The sequence below is a fragment of the Oncorhynchus tshawytscha genome, linkage group LG12 (assembly GCF_018296145.1).
Source record: "Oncorhynchus tshawytscha isolate Ot180627B linkage group LG12, Otsh_v2.0, whole genome shotgun sequence".
Lineage (NCBI taxonomy): Eukaryota > Metazoa > Chordata > Actinopteri > Salmoniformes > Salmonidae > Oncorhynchus > Oncorhynchus tshawytscha.
Window position 1 is genome coordinate 31033675 of NC_056440.1, and position 17029 is coordinate 31050703.

The window sequence follows — 17029 nt, forward strand, 5'->3', positions numbered from 1 at the left end:
GAAATTAATGGGAAGCAGTGTTTCACCTTGTGCTAGTCTTGTGCACCTTGTGCTAGTCTAGTGTACATGGGCCGTTACATGTAAACCATTAGCAACCTAGTGTTGTGATGTTGTATTAGTTAATGTGACGACTGTTGCTCATCGAATGATTAAAGGTTTCTAATTGCGTGATTAACTGAATCAAGCAATTATTAACTCATTAACCTGGGGCACCATGGGAAAATTAGTTTTATTGAGTTTCTATTTCCCAAATTAACTCAAAGAATATCAGAATATTGATGTTACAACAGCCGCTAATTAACCAGTTACCTCTACAGTCTCGTTCTGAACGTCGCAATATCCGGGAATCTGCACGGACCTGGGTCTCACCAATGAGTTCATACCACACCAATCTTAGTTGAGTATTTATTTCCTAGAAAGCTAAAATGATGATAAAAGATATACATACATACCAAAAAACACATTCTAGGCTATTGATTAGTATAACGGGCCAACACACTATGGCGCGTGTTACCCAAAATGGGGATTTAAAAGAGAGAAAAATAGAAAGTACACGAGAAATATACATTTGGGTGAATTTGTCAACTCTGCTTATTTTAACCCTAGCCTTGCCCCAAACTGCCACTCTTATGGGTCAGAATATAATGATGTAATTACGTGGGGAAGGTCTCCGTGGGTTCTCCACGTGGACCGTTCAGGCTGCTCAATGACGCACTTCTCCTGCGCAACTCTTTGGTTGTCCTCACGATGTCAGTGTCCTTTTGGCTTAGTCTGTTCCCTTGCTCTGGAAGGGCTCTTCTGAGGACAGACAGCTCTGTAGCTCAGAGCTCACAGCGTAAGAATGAAACAGTGTAGATACCCCGATTCGATGAGGAGTGGAGGCTAGGTGGTTCGACTTGAATTCCCCCGCTTAGACACAGCTACTCATCCGTAGCTTGGGTAGAAAAAGATTTCTTTGTCTTCAAACTTGTGTTGCGTTTTGGGTTCGTTGACTTTTTTAGATCTCGGCTGCAGCTTGGGTCACGTAGTCTTATCTGTAAATTCTTCACTCACAGGTTTTATACCCTTGAGTCAGAAGTGGGCGTAACCGCCTTTAGGGCAATTCTCTGGGCGTACCAAGTTATGGGCAAGGTCTAGATTTGACTCAAATCCAATTTTAGACAACTAACATTTAATCTTTAACAAAACATTCTCTTTGATTTGGACATTTTCCATACAACGTACAATGTATAAGCATCAAACATATACTAGGTAAACTGTTGACATTACAATATTTTCGTAATAACGTCATCTATTAACCTTTAATAACAAAACAAAAATGATATACATTTTCATATTCCATCTATCATCATGACCACCATTGTGGCTGACGGAAACCATTGTTCCAAAGTCCCTTTATTTCATGTTTAATGTTCTGAGGCTGGTTCTCCATAGTAACAGGACAAAAGGAATTTGTCTGTGGCCTAAGATTTACCATGGGTGTGAGGGGTCATAAAATCCCCACATCTTCAGACCCCTAGATCTCTCCTCCTCTGTTGGGGTTGAGAGATAATCTGTAGGGTTGTGGTCTCCTGTAACCTGACCTGATCAGGACAGTAGTGAACCTCCTGATCATGACACTAGTGAACCTCCATTACTTTCCAACCAGTTTTTTCACTTTGTTAAAACTCCCTTCAGTTGTCTTTAAACATCACCAAACTCATGGATTATATAGTTAACTGTGTTATCCCAATATTTTGTGAGTCATATTGCACTTTTGCACAATAGATACCTGAATTAACAGGGTGGAATGATGAGACAGAGAAAGGTTAGTAGCGTTCAGTAGTAAGCATTCTCCAAGATTAAAGAAGCAACATCCAAGACCTCACAATCCCACTAACGCTCCTCATCCGCTCCCCCTAGTGGAAGTAATCGTATACATTACTTGCAATGCAAATACCTGGGAGGCCTAGAAAATGATAGGGATGGCTCCATAAAAGGGGTGGCTCCATAAAATAACAAACAAAATAAAACATAAAAAATATGACCATACATATGTGTGCATCACACGCTCCCTGACAAAAGGAAAATGGCTCCTGACATTTAACCCTTATTTTCATCTCAAGTAAGTGCTTCACTTTAGATTCTTTCTTACTTTCCTAGTACACACGTGGGAATATGGTAAGGCGCTAGTCTGGGGTAAGGTAGGGTTTGGTAAGGCTGCGGAATGTGGTAAAGTCTAATTCCCCAGACTGGCATAGGTGGTACCCCATAAACCTCTACAGTGTTGATTGCGGTGTGTGGCTGGAAGGATGGCTGACTTAGTGTCTGGTAAGTAAGCATTTGTGCAGGCCTTGTCTCACGTGTGGACCTCCTAGCCTATTCAACTAGTGGGAGTTCAATATGGGTCTTTTCTCTTCTACATGTGTTTTTCGTCCATTTCCATCTCCTGTGTCTAACCATATTGGTTCAGCAGGTACAGTAAGAATTCTTTTATTGTTGTTGTTCTCCTTTCGATTCTTCTGGTCTTCTGATTCCTCTTTCAGGTGCAACAACTTGGGTAGTTACAGTGTCTTGTGTGGGTTCTACACGGGCTGAATTTCTCTGAGGATCACAGGTAAGTCTCACATTGTCTGTTCTTTGCTCTTTTCTTACAGGTATTCCCAGCCAGTAATGTGCTCCTGAGCTTTCGTATCATTGTTTAGGGTCATCTCTCGCCCTCTCTTGTTCCGCTCTTTTGTTTCTGCTTTTTGCTGCAGTGTTTTGAAGAGTTTGTTCTCAAACTTGACCTTGATCGTGGTGCAACTTGGAGTGATATCCAAACTTTGGGATGTAGTCATTGAATACATTTTCAGCTGCTGTTCTTTCAGACTTGTCCTTGGTTGGATACGCTTGTCGGAATCTTGTTAAATGGTACATTATGACCCATATGTACTTGAAGCCACCTCTGCTGGCCTCCAGATGCATGTAGTTGATAGAGACTACCTCTAGGGGTGAACTTGTGGTGATGCTGTCCAACGGTGCTCTTATATGTGTGACTGGCTTATTTTGCTTGATACAGTGGCAGCACTTGGTTACATATTCCTCAATAACACTCTTCATAAATAGCCAGTTGAACCTTGCCAGACTGAGCACTCTCTCTGTTACAACATGACCTGTGTCATCATGGCATCTTGGACTGGAAAACCAGTCAATTATCAATGTGTAGTTTTTCCCCATTCATGCATCAGTTTCTTGGTAGGGGCATTTACTCCTTATCTTCCTCACTGGTAAGTATTCTGTTTTTTTCCCCTTTTAGTCTCATTAGTTCTCCAATGGCTTGATGATATCATTGGTCTTTTTCTAGCTTGCCGTGGTCGATAGTCGACAGGGGTCCATGAGTATACAGTTCCTTCACGTGGTCGTGACAAGTGCGAGACTGCGGCCCATGTTAAATATTTTCCCTGCGCTGCCTAACTCCTTTGCCATGTTGCACGAACAGCTTCACCTGACAATTCTGCTGTACACTGAGCTACATACATGTCAAGGGGCAAACGGGATAGTGTGTCTGCGTCTATATTAACTTTGCCTGGTCTGTACTTGATGTCGAACCTAAAGTCTGACAGTTCCCCAACCGATCTGTGGCCTACTGCATATAGCTTGGCTGTGCTCATGACAGAGTACCAGTCAAAAGTTTGGACACACCTACTCATTACAGGGTTTTTCTTATTTTTTTTACATTGTAGAATAATAGTGAAGACATCAACACTATGAAATAACATATGGAATCATATAGTAACCAAAAAAGTGTTGTACAAATCAAAACATATTTTAGATTGTAGATTATTCAAAGTTGCCACCCTTTGCCTTGATGACAGCTTTGCACACGCTTGGAATTCTCCCAACCAGCTTCACCTGGAATGCTTTTCCAACAGTCATGAAGGAGTTCCCACACATGCTGAGTACATGTTGGCTGCTTTTCCTTCACTCTGCGGTCCAACTTATACCAAACCATCTCAATTGGGTTGAGGTCGGGTGATTGTGGAGGCCAGGTCAACTGATGCAGCAATTCATCACTTTCCTTCTTGATCAAACAGCCCTTACACAGCCTGGATGTGTGTTAGTTCATTGACCTGTTGAAAACAAATGATAGTCCCACTAAGTGCAAACCAGGTGGGATGGCGTATCACTGCAGAATGCTGTGGTATCCATACTGGTTAAATGTGCTTTGAATTCTGTGTCCAAACTTTTGACTGGTACTGTATACATGTCTGTATTGTCTATGTTAAATGGTCTTTAAAGTTGAATCGGGTGGCTTTCCTACCCGACCCACATAAAATTAAACGGAGAGACATTTTGAATGGACCCGAGGACTGTCAGACCCCTTCCAAAAAGGACCTGCTGCTTAAAGATAAGCACTATATTGTTAGATTAGAGAAGTAACTCTGGTAGGCCTATAAAGTTCTTCCTCACCTCAAGTTCAACTGTCAGAGAGAGTTGGAGTGCCGGTGCACACTACCTTCATAGGCCTGCAGTAGCTAAGCCTAATAAGCCTAATAACAGCCATACCACACCTTCACAAAAATGGATTTAATTTTAGAAGCAAGTCATTATTGTTTATAGGGAAAATATGAACAGGTTATTATATTGCAGGTTACTATATATTACATTAATTACCAACAAAGGTGATTGCTTACCATAGGCCTACCCAACAAATTACAGAAATAGGTTTTATGATATTTATTTCAAAAGAGGCCTACTTGTCACATTCGTCATAACGATGAGACCAAGGCACAGCGTGAGATGAATACATTCTCCTTTATTTAAACAAAGAACACTAAACTAACAAACAAACAAACAAACAAACAAACACCGACCGTGACGCTATAAACCACGAATGCAGACATACAACTACACATAGACAATAACCCACAAAACCAAACGGAAAATGGCAACTTATATAGGATCCCCAATCAGAGACAATGACAAACAGCTGCCTCTGATTGGGAACCAATCAGTATACAGTGTATACATGTATACATGTCTGTATTGTCTATGTTAAATGGTCTTTAAAGTTGAATCGGGTGGCTTTCCTACCCGACCCACATAAAATTAAACGGAGAGCCATTTTGAATGGACCCGAGGACTGTCAGACCCCTTCCAAAAAGGACCTGCTGCTTCGAATCCGAGAGACCCTTTGAGATCTGAGAGAGAGAGAACGAAACCGCCAACTGGGCACTGCCAGCGCAGTCAAAAAACAAGAGATATTATTTTATACCTTACCTGCTGATAACAAATTGAAAAAAATATTGTTGTGTTTCGATGTGTAGCATATTCAAAACGTTATAGTTTATTGTTTTTTACTTTCCGAAAACAATAGTTGTCTACATCACGGTTCAGTCCGAGATTTGAGCTATAAATACATCAGGGCATTGCATGCATATAAGTCTATAGGTCTTGGCGTCCACTGTAAGATATTCATGTTAAAAAAATATAATTTTAAAAATGAGACAAGCTTAGGGCCGAAATTGACATGCGTTTCTTTATACTTGTCTGATAGGCTACTACTGCTATAAAGATATAGGCGTACAGATGGAGGCTAATTTGTTAACTTTTGATCAGAATATATTTTATAAAGATAAGCACTATATTGTTAGATTAGAGAAGTAACTCTGGTAGGCCTATAACGTTCTTCCTCACCTCAAGTTCAACTGTCAGAGAGAGTTGGAGTGCCGGTGCACACTACCTTCATAGGCCTGCAGTAGCTAAGCCTAATAAGCCTAATAACAGCCATACCACACCTTCACAAAAATGGATTTAATTTTAGAAGCAAGTCATTATTGTTTATAGGGAAAATATGAACAGGTTATTATATTGCAGGTTACTATATATTACATTAATTACCAACAAAGGTGATTGCTTACCATAGGCCTACCCAACAAATTACAGAAATAGGTTTTATGATATTTATTTCAAAAGAGGCCTACTTGTCACATTCGTCATAACGATGAGACCAAGGCACAGCGTGAGATGAATACATTCTCCTTTATTTAAACAAAGAACACTAAACTAACAAACAAACAAACACACAAACAAACAAACAAACAAACAAACAAACAAACAAACAAACAAACAAACAAACAAACAAACAAACAAACAAACAAACAAACAAACAAACAAACAAACAAACAAACAAACAAACAAACAAACAAACACCGACCGTGACGCTATAAACCACGAATGCAGACATACAACTACACATAAACAATAACCCACAAAACCAAATGAAAAATGGCAACTTATATAGGATCCCCAATCAGAGACAACGATAAACAGCTGCCTCTGATTGGGAACCAATTCAGGCCACCATAGACCTACATTTACCTAGACAAACAAAAACCCCATAGATATACAAAAAACCCTAGACACGCCCAAAACACACATTCCACCCTCATCACACCCTGACCTAACCAAAAGAAAAAAGAAAACAAAGATAATTAAGGTCAGGGCGTGACACTACTTTTAACCTTAAACTAAATAGTGGGCACAAAATTAAAGATATTTAGAACTTAATTGAGCCAACGAAAATGTTTAACATTTTTTAACAAAACACTTTTTTCATAGGCTATTTAAAAAACTGATTTAGGTTTTAAATAGGCGTACAATAAAAATAATAATAATGATTTACAATAATATTACAGTGCATTTGGAAAGTATTGTGACCCCTTGACTTTTTCCACATTTTGTTATGTTACAGCTTTATTCTAAAAGGGATTCAATAAATGCAAATCCTCATTCTACACACAATACCCCATAATGACAAAATGAAAACATGTTTATAGAAATGTTTGCAAATGTATTTAAAAAAAATAAAATGAAATACCTTATTTACATAAGTATTCAGACCCTTTGCTATGAGACAAAAAATTGAGCTAAAGTGCATCCTGTTTCCAATCAATTGAATTTACCACAGGTGGACTCCAATGAAGTTGGAGAAACATCTCAAGGCTGATCAATGGCATCTTTGAGATGTTTCTCCAATTTCATTGGAGTCCACCTGTGGTAAATCCAATTGATTGGACATGATTTGGAAAGGCACACACCTGTCTCTAAGGTCCCACGGATGACAATGCAAGTCAGAGCAAAAGCCAAGCCATGAGGTTGAAGGATTTGTCCGTAGAGTTCCAAGGCAGGGTGTGTCGAGGCACAGATCTGGGGAAGCACACCAAAAAATGTCTGCAACATTGAAGGTCCCCAAGAACACAATGGTCTCCTTCATTCTTAAATGGAAGAAGTTTGGAACCACCAAGACTCTTCCTAGAGCTGACCACCTGACCAAACTGAGCAATCGGAGGAGAAGGGCATTGGTGAGGGAAGTGTGCAAGAACCTGATGGTCACTATGACAGATTTCCAGAGTTCCTCTGTGGAGATGAGAGAACCTTCCAGAAGGACAACCAACTCTGCAGCACTCCACAAATCAGGCCTTTATGATGTAGTGGCCAGACAGAAGCCACCCCGCAATAAAAGGCAGACGATAGTCCACTTGGAATTTGCCAAATGGCACCTAAAGAGTTCTCAGACCATGAGAAACAAGATTCTCTGGTCTGATGAAACAAAGATTGAACTCTCTGGCCTGAATGCCAAGTGTCACCTCAGGAGGAAATCTGGCACTATCCCTACAGTGAAACATTGTGGTGGCAGCATCATGCTGTAGGGAGGTTTTTCAGAGGCAGAGAGTGGGACACTAGTTAGGATCGAGGGAAAAATGAACGAAGCAAAGTACAGAGAGATACTTGATGAAAAACTGCTCTAGATCACTCAGGACCTCAGAGTGGGGCAATGGTTCACCTTCCAACAGGACAACGACCCTATGCACACAGCCAAGACAACACAGGAGTGGCTTCAGGACAAGACTCTGAATGTCCTTGAGCCAGCCAGAACCAGGACTTGAACCCAATCGAACATCTCTGGAGAGACCTGAAAATAGCGGTGCATCTACGCTCCCCATCCAACCTGACCGAGCTTGAGAGGATCTGCAGAGAATAATGGGAGAAACACCCCAAATACAGGTGTGCCAAGCTTGTAGCATCATAGCCAAGAAGACAAGGCTGTAATTGCTGCCAAAGGTGCTTGAACAAAGTACTGAGTAAAGGGTCTGAATAGTTCTGTTAATGTGATATTTCAGCTTTTTTATTTTTCACAAAAATGTTAAATAAACTGATTTTGCTTTGTCATTATGGGGTATTATGTGTACAGTAGGTTGATGAGTGGAAAAAATACAATTTAATCAATTTTAGAATAAGGCTTTAACGTAACAAAATGTGGAAAAAGTCAAAGGGTCTGAATACTTTCTGAAAGCACTGTATAGCAGACCCAACCCAGTTCCGAGACAACAGTCAGAATTTAGGACCCGCTCAGGTCCAGGCTCAGATCTTGGAAACTTGGGTCTCTTGAGACCTCTAATCAAATCAAATTGCATTACTCACATGTGCTGAATACCTAGACCTTACAGTGAAATGCTTACTTATGGATAAGAATTAGAAATAAAAAATAAAGTAACAAGTAATTAAAGAGCAGCAGTAAAATAACAATAGCGAGACCAAATACAGGGGGGTACCGGTACAGAGTCAATGTGCTGGGGCACATTAGTTGAGTTAATATGTACATGCAGGTAGAGTTATTAATGTGACTATGCAAAGATGCTAACAACAGAGACTAGCAGCGTTGTAAAAAAGGGAGAGGGGGGGGGTCAATGCAAATAGTCTGGGCACCCATTTGATTAGATGTTCAGGAGTCTTATGTCTTAGGGGTAGAAGCTGTTTAGAAGCCTCTTGGACTTTGACTTGGTGCTCCGGTACCGCTTGCCGTGTGGTAGCAGAGAGAACAGTCTATTTTTAGGGCCTTCCTCTGACACCGCCTGGTATAGAGGTCCTGGATGGCAGGAAGCTCAACCCGTATTGGGTCGTACGCACTACCCTCTGTAGTGCCTTGCGGTCGGAGGCCGAGCATTTGCCATACCAGGCAGTGATGCAACCAGTTCTCGATGGTGCAACTTTAGAACCTTTTGAGGATCTGAGGACCCAATGCCAAATATTTTCAGTCTCCTGGGGGGAATAGGTTTTGTTTTGCCCTCTTCACGACTGTCTTGTTGTGCTTAGACCATGTTAGTCTGTTGGTGATGTGGACACCAAGGAACTTGAAGCTCTCAACCTGCTCCACTGCAGCCCCGTCGATGAGAATGGGGACGTACTCGGTCCTCCTTTTCCTGCAGTCCACAATCATCTCCTTTGTCTTGATTACGTTGAGGGAGAGGTTGTTGTCCTGGCACCACACGGCCAGGTCTCTTACCTCCTCCCTAAATGCTGTCTCGTAGTTGTTGGTGATCAGACCTACAACTGTTGTGTCATCTGCAAACTTAATGATGGTGTTGGAATAGTGCCTGGCTGTGCAGTCATGAGTGAACAGGGAGTATAGTAGGGGACTGAGCACGCACCCCTGAGGGGCCCCTTTGTCGAGTCACTGTGGCGGATGTGTTGTTATCTACCCTTACCACCTTGGGGCGGCCCATCAGGAAGTCCAGGATCCAGTTGTAGAGGGAGGTGTTTAGTCCCAGGGTCCTTAGTTTATTGATGAGCTTTGAGGGCACTATTGTGTTGAACGCTGAGCTGTTTTCACGAATAGCATTCTCACATTGGTGTTCCTTTAGTCCAGGTGGGAAAGGGCAGTGTGGAGTACAATAGAGATCGCATCATCTGTGGATCTGTTGGTGCGGTATGCAAATTGGAGTGGGTCTAGGGTTTCTGTTATATTGGTGTTGATGTGAGCCATGACCAGCCTTTCAAAGTACTTTATGGCTACAGACGTGAGTGCTATGGGTCGGTTCATCCTGGTTCACTCCCTCCACCTGCCCATTACTCTCATGGTGAAACCCTGAATTAAGGCTGATCGAGACCCCCAGACATTCCATGAATGCCTTCCAGACCCTAGACGTGAACCGGAGACCCCGATCAGACACTATTTCCTCAGGCACCCCGTAGTGCCGGAAGACGTCTGTAAACAAGGCCTCCGCAGTCTGTAGGGAGAGGGAGAAAACGACACGACTTAGAAAAACGATCCACAACGACCAGGATCGTGGTGTTACCCTGTGAGAGTGGAAGATCAGTCAGAAAATCCACGACAGGTGTGACCACAGCCGCTGTGGAACAGGTAAGGGGTGTAGCTTACCTCTGGGCAGGTGACTAGGAGCCTTACACTGGGCGCACACCAGCAGGAGGAAACATAAACCCTCACGTCCTTAGCCAAGGTAGGCCACCAGTACCTCACGCTCAAACAGCGCACTGTCCGACCGATCCCAGGATGACCAGAGGAGGGTGATGTGTGGGCCCAATAGATTAACCGGTCACGAACAGCAGATGGGACGTACAGACGCCCAGCTTGACACTGGACAGGAGCGGGCTCTGCACGTAACGCCTGCTCAATGTCCTCGTCCAGCTCCCACACTACCGGCGCCACCAGGCAGGAGGCGGGGAGAATGGGGGGTGGGATCTATGGGCCTATCCTCTGTGTCATACAGCCGGGACAATGCGTCTGCCTTCACGTTCTGGGGCCTGGTCTGTAGGAAAGGGTAGATACAAAATGGGTGAAAAACATGGCCCACCTTGCCTGGCGAGGGTTCAGTCTCCTCGCTGCCCGGATGTACTCCAGATTGCGGTGGTCAGTCCAGATGAGAAAAGGGTGTCTAGCCCCCTCAAGCCAATGTCTCCACGCCTTCAAGGCCTTGACGACAGCCAACAGCTCCCGGTCCCCCACGTCATAGTTTCGCTCCGCCGTGCTGAGCTTCTTAGAGAAGAAGGCACAGGGGCAGAGCTTCGGTGGCGTACCCGAGTGCTGAGAGAACACAGCTCCTATCCCAGCCTCGGACGTTCCACCTCCACTATGAACGCCAAAGATGGATCCGGATGGGCCAGCACGGGAGCCGAAGTAAACAGAGCCCTCAGGTGACTAAAAGCCCTGTCCGCCTCAGCTGACCACTGCAAGCGCACCGGGCCCCCCTTCAGCAGTGAGGTAATGGGAGCCCCTACCTGACCGAAACCCCGGATAAAGCTCTGGTAGTAGTTGGCAAATCCTAAGAACCACTGCACCTCCTTTACCGTGGTGGGACTTGGCCAATTACGCATGGCTGAAATGCAGTCACTCTCCATCTCCACACCTGAGGTGGAAATGAGATACCCTAGAAAGGAGACGGACTGTTGGAAGAATAGGCATTTCTCAGCCTTGACATACAGGTCATGCTCCAACAGGTGACCAGGCACCCTGCGCACCAGGGACACATGCTCGGAGAGTGCAGTGGAGTATATCAAAATGTCATCAATATACAGTACACCACTACACCCTGCCCGTGCAGGTCCCTGAAAATCTTGTCTACAAAGGCTTGGAAGACTGATGGCGTATTCATCAACCCGTACGGCATGACGAGGTACTCATAGTGCCCTGAGGTGGTACTGAAAGCCGTCTTCCACTCGTCTCCCTCCCGGATACGCACCAGGTTGTTAGCGCTCCTGAGATCTAGTTTGGTGAAGAAGCGCGCCCCGTGCATTGACTCAATCGCTGTGGCTATGAGCGGTAGCTCACAGTGATCTGATTCAGACCCCGATAGTCAATACACAGGCACAGATCTCCCTCCTTCTTCTTCACAAAAAATAAACTTGAGGAGGTGGGTGAAGTGGAGGACCGAATGTACCCCTGATGCAGGGATTCGGAGACATATGTTTCCTTAGCCTCTGTCTCCGCCTGTGAGAGGGGATACATGTGACTCCTGGGAAGTGCAGCGTCTACCAGGAGATTTATCGCGCAATCGCCCCGTCGATGGGGTGGTAAATTGAGTTGCCTTCTTTTTGGAGAAGGCGAGAGCCAAATCGGCATATTCAGGGGGAATGCGCATGGTAGAGACCTGGTCTGCACTCTCCACCATAGTAGCACCAACGGAAACCCCTAAACAACTACCTGAGCACTCTCGAGACCACCCAGTGAGAGCCCTCTGTGGCCAAGAAACAGTGGGGTTATGACACGCTAACCAGTAGGCCAAGCACCACAGGAAACGCAGGAGAATCAATAAGGAAGAGACTAATCCTCTCCTTGTGACCCCCTTGCGTCACCATGCCCAAAGGAGCGGTGACCTCCCTAATTAACCCTGACCCTAATGGTCGACTATCTAAGGTGTGAACGAGGAAGGGCACAGCTATGGGAACAATGGGGATCCCTAAACTATGGGTTAACGCTCAATCGATAAAATTCCCAGCCGCGCCTGAATCGACGAACTCCTTATGCTGGGAATGCGGGGAAAACTCAGGGAAAGTGAAATACACAAACACCTGGGGTGACGCAAGAGCTCCCTGCCTGCTGCCTCGATCCCCAGAGGAACCAACCCGGCACCGACCAGCAGTGTGACCTCAGTGTGGCCACAGATGGTGCACGAGCTGGAACCCCCTTCGGTCTCCCTGCGCACCGCCCCTCCCAGCTCCATGGGTATCGGAGAGGGGGTGCGGGAGGATGGAACCACCAGACCCCGATCTGAACGTCCGCGGGTAGCCAGCAGGTTGTCCAGCCGGATGGACAGGTCCACCAGCTGGTCGAACGTGAGGGTGGAGCCTCTGCAGGCCAACTCCCGACGGACGTCCTTGCGCAGACTGCAGCGGTAATGATCGATCAGGGCCCTGTCGTTCCATCCCGCACCGGCAGCCAGGGTCCTAAACTCCAGGGCGAACTCCTGGGCCATCCTCGTCTCCTGCCTCAGATGGAAGAGGCGTTCACCCATCCCTCTACCCTCGGGCAGGTGGTCGAAGACTGCCCGGAAATGGCGGGTGAACTCCTCAAACTGGTCCAACGCCGCATCTCCCTCTCTCCACACGGCATTGGCCCACTCCAGGGCTTTCCCGGTGAGGCACGAGACGAGGGCAGACATTCTCTCATGGCCCGACGGAGCCGGGTGGATGGTGGCCAGGTATAGGTCCAGTTGTAAATGGAACCCCTGGCAGTTCGCAGCCTTTCCGACGTATTCCTGGGGCAGGGAGAGATGAATCCCACTTGGACCAGGAGGAAGAGGGGCGCTCAGGGGAGACCCCGGTTGTGCTGGTGGAGGTGTTGGAAGAACTCCCTGTCTCTCCCAGTGGTCCATTGTCTGGACAATGGACATGGGGGGGAACAGAGGGTTAAATACACAACATGTAATTGATAGAATTGGAACCAGGTGTGATGGAAGACAACCAATGGAAAATGAAAAGTAGATCAGCGATGGCTAGAAGGTCGGTGACTTCGACCGCCGAACGCCGCCCGAACAAGGAGAGGGACCAACGTCGGCGGAAGTTGTGACAGGAAATGGGGGTTTATTTGATCACCTACGAATTCTCAGAAGGCAGCCCGCCCTCTGGCCCCTTTTTCTCTGCCTCCTCTTCACACAAACCACGAGGATCTGGGCCTGCTCCCGAGAAAGCAGTATATAATTTGCGTCAGGCTCGCCAGACTCGTTAAAGGATAAAAAGGATTCTGCCAGTCCATGGTGAGTAATTGCAGTCCTGATGACCAGAAGTAATTTCCATCATAAGAGATGGTAGCGGCAACACTATGTACAAAATAAGTTTAAACAATAAGTTATAAACAATGCAAATAAATTCACACCCATTGACTTTTTACCCCAAAAATGGTATTACAGCTTGAATTTCAAAACAGATTAAATGGAGATTTGGTTTCACTGGCCTACACACCCCATAATGTCAATGTGAATTCAACCACAAAGAACAGGGAGGTTTTCCATCCTCGCAAAGAAAGCCACTTATTGGTAGAGGGTAAAAAATTTAAAAAAGCAGACATTGAATATCTCTTTGAGAATAATGAAGTTATTAACTACACTTTGGGTGGTTGATCAATAGACCCAGTCACTACAAAGATATCCTTCCTAACTCAGTTGCCGGAGAGGAAGGAAACCGCTCAGGGATTTCACCATGGAGCCAATTGTGACTTGAGTTTAGTGGCTGTGATAGGAGAAAACTGGTAGGAGAAAACTGAGGATAGATCAACAACATTTTAGTTACTTCACAATATTAACCTAAATGACAGAGTGAAAAGAAGAAAGCCTGTACAGAATAAAAATATTCCAAAACATGCATCCTGTTTGCGGTAAGGCACTAAAGTAAAACTGTCCAAAAGTGTGACAAAGAGACACATTTTATGTCCTGCATACAAAGTATGTTTAGGGCAAGTCCAACACAAACCATGGCTGCATCATGTTATGGATGTGCTTGTCATCGGCAAGGCCCTAGGTTTTTTGGGGGAATAAAAATTAACTGAAAAGAGCTAAGAACAGGCAAAATCCTAGATGATAACTTGGTTCAGTCTGCTTCCCAACAGACACTGGGAGAAAAATGTACCTTTCAGCAGTACAATAACCTAAAACACATGGCCAAATATACACTGGAGTTGCCTACCAAGATGGCATTGAATGTTCCAGAGTGGCCTAGTTATCTTCTTAAAATCTATGGCGAGACTTGAAAATGGCTGTCTAGCAATGATCAACAACCAACTTGACAGAGCTTGAAAAAATGTATTGTACAATATTGTACAATCCTGGTTCGCAATGCTCTTAGAGACTTACCCAGAAAGACTCTCACGTGTATTGACTCTGAATATTTATGTAAATGACATATTTCTGTATTTAAATATATTTTTACATTATCATTGTGAGGTATTGTGTGTAGATGGGTGAGAAAAACATATATTTACTCCTTTTTGAATTCATGCTGTAACACAACAAAAGTGGAATAACTCAAGACAAGGGTTATGATTACTTTCTGAAGGCACTGTATCTTTTATTTATGTGCCGGACCTGAGGAAGACTAGCTGTGGCCATTGTTGGCTAATGGGGGTCTTTAATGGGGGTCTTTAAAAAACCTGAAGCAGAAAGAGTTCCCACAATGCTGTCCACAAACCAGTTTTATTCAGTGAAATAAATTGTGATGTACAGAAAGAGAACTCCCATTTACTCCTTAAAGAGACTCACTCACTAAATAAAGTGTCCTAATTTATGGCTTCCAGCATTTTACTCTTGCCCTCCACACAGTGTATCCCACACCACTCCCCTTGCCTGATATTCTGCAGCCCATACTTTCATGTTTATTGTTCTCATTTTAATGAGACAATTTTCCCAAAATAATTCTGTAAATGATCCTCCATTGTCCAGTAATATTAAGACAGTGTGTCTGGCCAGACTCTACACACTAATTTAAAATGGCCTATGGTAAAATGAGTAGACAAGTTAACATGCTTGGTATTTGCACCTCCCTCTCCCTGTTCCTCTTGCTCACCAACTCTCTCTCACACACACACACACACGCTCACACACACACACACACACACACACACACACGCTCACACACACACACACACACACACACACACACACACACACACACACACACACACACACACACACACACACACACACACACGCTCACACACGCACACACACACACACACACACACACACACACACACACGCACACACACACACACACACACACACACACACACACACACACACACACACACACACACACACACACACACACACACACACACACACACACACACACACAGCAGGGGCCAGAATCTTCACTTTCCAACCCCAGTCTTCAAGCAAAGAAGATCTATAAAATGTAATTACTCTGAACAGATACTTGTAACACGGCAGTGTACCTGTGTGCAAATTTCAATTATTTTTTTTACATCATAAATCCAAAACTCAACTAGCTCTCCCAAATTCCATTCATCCACTATGCGGGAGAAATCTGTTTCTGACAATTTATCTCATTTACTCCAATGGAAAATGATTTGTCAAGATTTGTGGGATTAACAAAACGACAGGAGTGAAAACAGCAGTAACGACAGAACAATCTGTTCTGAAATTCCAGTCAAACCATTTCAAATGGATCCATTTATAGCACATGGCCTGCACATACTGTAACTAGTTTGTCGAGTATGCAGTAGCGTGAAAGGCAGATGCTCTTTTGTTGATATTACGCTAAAGTAAATTGTCCTGCTGAGATGCTAGCTCTAATGAGCGCCTCAGCTACACTATGAACTCCCTAAGTAGTGGATCATGGGACACAAGTGTTTGTGGGGGTATTTGGCAGCTAGCCTTTCATAGAAGAGATTTAAGAGTAGCAACATGTTACCTTCCAGAATATTTAACTTCTTATGGCTGGGGGCAGTATTGAGTAGCCTGGATGAATAAGGTGCCAAGAGGTGCCCAGAGTAAACTGCCTGCTACTCAGTCCCAGAAGCTAAGATATGCATATTATTAGTATATGTGGATGGAAAACACTCTGAGGTTTCTAAAACTGTTTGAATGATGTCTGTGAGTATAACAGAACTCATATGGCAGGCAAAAACCTGAGAGAAAATCCAACCAGGAAGTGGGAAATCTGAGGTTTATAGGTTTTCAACTCATTGCCTATCGAAGATACAGTGGGATATTGGTCATGTTGCACTTCCTAAGGCTTCCACTAGATGTCAAAAGTCTTTAGAACCTTGTTTGATGTTTCTACTGTAAAGTGGGGGCGAATGAGAGGGGAATGAGTCAGAGGTCTGCCAGAGCTGGCCATGCTCGTTCACGTGAGAGTTAGCTTGAGTTCCATTGCAATTCGGGAAAACAAAGGAATTCTGTTGGAACATTATTGAAGATTTATGTTAAAAACATCCTAAAGATTGATTCTGTACATCGTTTGACATGTTTCTACGGACTGTAACGGAACTTTTTTTACTTTTCATCTGCTCCTAGTGATAGCATGCTGTGCATCATGAATTTGGAATACTGTACTAAATGCGTAAACAAAAAGGAGGTATTTGGACATAAATGATGGACATTATCGAACAAAACAAACATTTATTTTGGAACTGGGATTCCTGGGAGTGCATTCTGATGAAGATCATCAAAGGTAAGTGAATATTTATAATGCTATTTCTGACTTCTTTTGACTACACAACATGGCGGATATCTGTTTGAGTTGTTTTGGTCTC